At 51.6% G+C, this 5000-nt stretch overlaps 1 non-coding gene across 1 annotated transcript in view; it reads right to left on the reverse strand.

Annotated features, from left to right (window-relative positions):
* Positions 1 to 1163, reverse strand: part of LOC124564016 — a 1910-nt gene extending 747 nt beyond the window's left edge. Inside the window, exon 1 of the ribosomal RNA XR_006970447.1 lies at positions 1 to 1163. This exon is cut by the window's left edge and continues 747 nt beyond it. This is a non-coding gene — a ribosomal RNA (small subunit ribosomal RNA).
* Positions 1164 to 5000: the final 3837 nt, after the last annotated feature.

Below are 5000 nucleotides of genomic sequence, written 5' to 3' on the forward strand. Positions count from 1 at the left end.
CATCGGAGGAACTGCGGCGGATCGCTGGCTGGCATCGTTTATGGTTAGAACTAGGGCGGTATCTGATCGCCTTCGAACCTCTAACTTTCGTTCTTGATTAATGAAAACATACTTGGCAAATGCTTTCGCTTCTGTTCGTCTTGCGACGATCCAAGAATTTCACCTCTAACGTCGCAATACGAATGCCCCCGCCTGTCCCTATTAATCATTACCTCGGGTTCCGAAAACCAACAAAATAGAACCGAGGTCCTATTCCATTATTCCATGCACACAGTATTCAGGCGGGCTTGCCTGCTTTAAGCACTCTAATTTGTTCAAAGTAAACGTGCCGGCCCACCGAGACACTCACTCAAGAGCACCCTGGTAGGATTGCAACGGGGTCCGCCTCGGGACGCACGAGCACGCACGAGGCGCGTCGCACGCCTTCAGCTCGCCCCACCGGCAGGACGTCCCACGATACATGCCAGTTAAACACCGACGGGCGGTGAACCAACAGCGTGGGACACAAATCCAACTACGAGCTTTTTAACCGCAACAACTTTAATATACGCTATTGGAGCTGGAATTACCGCGGCTGCTGGCACCAGACTTGCCCTCCAATAGATACTCGTTAAAGGATTTAAAGTGTACTCATTCCGATTACGGGGCCTCGGATGAGTCCCGTATCGTTATTTTTCGTCACTACCTCCCCGTGCCGGGAGTGGGTAATTTGCGCGCCTGCTGCCTTCCTTGGATGTGGTAGCCGTTTCTCAGGCTCCCTCTCCGGAATCGAACCCTGATTCCCCGTTACCCGTTACAACCATGGTAGGCGCAGAACCTACCATCGACAGTTGATAAGGCAGACATTTGAAAGATGCGTCGCCGGTACGAGGACCGTGCGATCAGCCCAAAGTTATTCAGAGTCACCAAGGCAAACGGACCGGACGAGCCGACCGATTGGTTTTGATCTAATAAAAGCGTCCCTTCCATCTCTGGTCGGGACTCTGTTTGCATGTATTAGCTCTAGAATTACCACAGTTATCCAAGTAACGTGGGTACGATCTAAGGAACCATAACTGATTTAATGAGCCATTCGCGGTTTCACCTTAATGCGGCTTGTACTGAGACATGCATGGCTTAATCTTTGAGACAAGCATATGACTACTGGCAGGATCAACCAGGGAGCTGCGTCAACTAGAGCTGAGCAGCCGGCCGCCCGGGAGTGTGTCCCGGGGGCCCGCGCGAACACGCAAGCGTCCGCTCAATTATTCTGCAAACAGGAGGAGGCTGAGCTCCCCTGCACCATACACCTCGAAACCCTCTCAGGTCCCGGCGGCGCGCAGCGCCGTCCTAAGTACTTGGTCGGGTTCGAGAGAGGCGCAATCGCCCGGAGTTTGGCGAGTAGACGCTTTAGGTGCGACCACCCGTGCTCCCAACTGAGCTTGCCGCTGCCGACAGAGGCCCGGGAGCGTGCTGTCGTGGCATTGCCGGCGGGAGACAACACGCGCCACCTACGGTGACCGGCAGCTCCAACGCCAGCGCCACAGAAGGACAAAAGCCCCACTTGGGTGCCGAAGCGAACTCTCCCAGCACAGCGCACGCGCCAACACGTCCGCACAGCTGCGATACAAACCACCTGCGAGAACCGCAGAGGCGACCGAGCAGCAGACGGCGTCGCGGCGCCGAGCGCCGGGCGGCGGCGCATCCTCAGCGCACACAGTCCTCAATCGGACCAGCACACTGCAGATGTCCACCGCGCTTCGCACCGGGCCCGCGAGGACCTACTTTGGCCGCACGGCGCCGCGTGCAGGGTGCGCCGGCGCGCAGCTGCGCCGCCTGCCGCCTCCGTCGGCCGGCGCGCCTGCCACTGGCCGCCCCCACCAGCCGGCTGTAGCGCGTGCGCCCACGCACCGCACGGCCAACACGCCGGGAGGCCCCCCCTCACCGGCCGGGGACGGTCCCACCCAGCCACCGCCGCGTATCGCTTCACACCCACATGCCATTCACGTTCGTGGGCATGGTGGGTATCGCTGCAACAACCGGTTGGTAGCTCAACCGATCGTCGCCATCACTGATTCACCCCTAGCGAGAACAACCGCACCACAACGGTTTACCAGTTGTTCATTTGCGTAACGTCACCAGCAAACGTAGGCGTCCATCGCCATTTGCAAATTCAACGATTGTTGCATGCCTGTGTCAGGTGTCACGACACACTGTCTGCCCACATACACGCAACAACATGTCCACGCTTAGCGAACACGTGGAAGGTGGCCCCCGTACGTATGCGATGTCCATTGCGCGAACGACTGTCAACCGGCCTCTGTCGCATGTCGCAGATGTGGAACGCAGTGCACCGTGCTATCACGGTGTGTGAGAAGAGACGACTACGTCTGACAACACGCGCCACTACATCAACAGACGGCTCATGCTGATCGCCATCCAGGGCATACCACACTGCAATCCAGCTCTTATAGGGAGACGACACGTAGCTGAGTGCACAACATTTGGACCGCATGGTTCGCCGTTGTTGGCGCAGTCGTTGTACGGTCACATGTACCACGATGTATCATTCAGTACATGAGGACCAATGTGCAGTACAGTGTGTGATTTGGACGTACAACATCAGCGGACAGTTGACACAGGCCGTACCACAGCGTAGGCTAAGTGCTTCGCCATGCGAATGCCAATGAACAACTGCAAATGCCAATGAACAACTGCAAAGGGCATTGAGCATGTACGTCCTGCTGCCATCCACATTACAGTGTATAGCTGCAAGGTGTTTAACATGAAGCGATACACTGGGGACCGGGCAGTGCGAGTAGCAAACTATATTGCGGGGGTTGCAGTTAGGCAACACTACACTAATTTAACGCGTCGTATGACAATTACAGAGCAGGTTAAGGCCCAACGTGTGTTGGGTTAAGGCCCAACGTGTGTTGGGTTAAGGCCCAACGTGTGTTGGGTTAAGGCCCAACGTGTGTTGGGTTACGGCCCAACGTGTGTTGGGTTAAGGCCCAACGTGTGTTGGGTTAAGGCCCAACGTGTGTTGGGTTACGTTAAGGGGCAATGTGGGTTACGTTAAGGGGCAATGTGGGTTACGTTAAGGGGCAATGTGGGTTACGTTACGGCGCAATATAGGTTACGTTACGGCGCAATATAGGTTACGTTAAGGGGCAATGTGGGTTACGTTACGGCGCAATATAGGTTACGTTACGGCGCAATATAGGTTACGTTAAGGCGCAATATCGGTTACGTTAAGGCGCAATACAGGTTACGTTAAGGCGCAATACAGGTTACGTTAAGGCGCAATACAGGTTACGTTAAGGCGCAATACAGGTTACGTTAAGGCGCAATACAGGTTACGTTAAGGCGCAATACAGGTTACGTTAAGGCGCAATACAGGTTACGTTAAGGCGCAATACAGGTTACGTTAAGGCGCAATGCAGGTTACGTTAAGGCGCAATGCAGGTTACGTTAAGGCGCAATACAGGTTACGTTAAGGCGCAATGCAGGTTACGTTAAGGCGCAATGCAGGTTACGTTAAGGCGCAATACAGGTTACGTTAAGGCGCAATACAGGTTACGTTAAGGCGCAATACAGGTTACGTTAAGGCGCAATACAGGTTACGTTAAGGCGCAATACAGGTTACGTTAAGGCGCAATACAGGTTACGTTAAGGCGCAATACAGGTTACGTTAAGGCGCAATACAGGTTACGTTAAGGCGCAATACAGGTTACGTTAAGGCGCAATACAGGTTACGTTAAGGCGCAATACAGGTTACGTTAAGGCGCAATACAGGTTACGTTAAGGCGCAATACAGGTTACGTTAAGGCGCAATACAGGTTACGTTAAGGCGCAATACAGGTTACGTTAAGGCGCAATACAGGTTACGTTAAGGCGCAATACAGGTTACGTTAAGGCGCAATACAGGTTACGTTAAGGCGCAATACAGGTTACGTTAAGGCGCAATACAGGTTACGTTAAGGCGCAATACAGGTTACGTTAAGGCGCAATACAGGTTACGTTAAGGCGCAATACAGGTTACGTTAAGGCGCAATACAGGTTACGTTAAGGCGCAATACAGGTTAGGTTAAGGCGCAATACAGGTTAGGTTAAGGTACGACATAGGTTAGGTTAAGGTACGACATAGGTTAGGTTAAGGTACGACATAGGTTAGGTTAAGGTACGACATAGGTTAGGTTAAGGTACGACATAGGTTAGGTTAAGGTACGACATAGGTTAGGTTAAGGTACGACATAGGTTAGGTTAAGGTACGACATAGGTTAGGTTAAGGTACGACATAGGTTAGGTTAAGGTACGACATAGGTTAGGTTAAGGTACGACATAGGTTAGGTTAAGGTACGACATAGGTTAGGTTAAGGTACGACATAGGTTAGGTTAAGGTACGACATAGGTTAGGTTAAGGTACGACATAGGTTAGGTTAAGGTACGACATAGGTTAGGTTAAGGTACGACATAGGTTAGGTTAAGGTACGACATAGGTTAGGTTAAGGTACGACATAGGTTAGGTTAAGGTACGACATAGGTTAGGTTAAGGTACGACATAGGTTAGGTTAAGGTACGACATAGGTTAGGTTAAGGTACGACATAGGTTAGGTTAAGGTACGACATAGGTTAGGTTAAGGTACGACATAGGTTAGGTTAAGGTACGACATAGGTTAGGTTAAGGTACGACATAGGTTAGGTTAAGGTACGACATAGGTTAGGTTAAGGTACGACATAGGTTAGGTTAAGGTACGACATAGGTTAGGTTAAGGTACGACATAGGTTAGGTTAAGGTACGACATAGGTTAGGTTAAGGTACGACATAGGTTAGGTTAAGGTACGACATAGGTTAGGTTAAGGTACGACATAGGTTAGGTTAAGGTACGACATAGGTTAGGTTAAGGTACGACATAGGTTAGGTTAAGGTACGACATAGGTTAGGTTAAGGTACGACATAGGTTAGGTTAAGGTACGACATAGGTTAGGTTAAGGTACGACATAGGTTAGGTTACGGT

The sequence above is a fragment of the Schistocerca americana genome, unplaced genomic scaffold (genome assembly GCF_021461395.2).
Source record: "Schistocerca americana isolate TAMUIC-IGC-003095 unplaced genomic scaffold, iqSchAmer2.1 HiC_scaffold_1270, whole genome shotgun sequence".
Classification (NCBI taxonomy): Eukaryota; Metazoa; Arthropoda; class Insecta; order Orthoptera; family Acrididae; genus Schistocerca; species Schistocerca americana.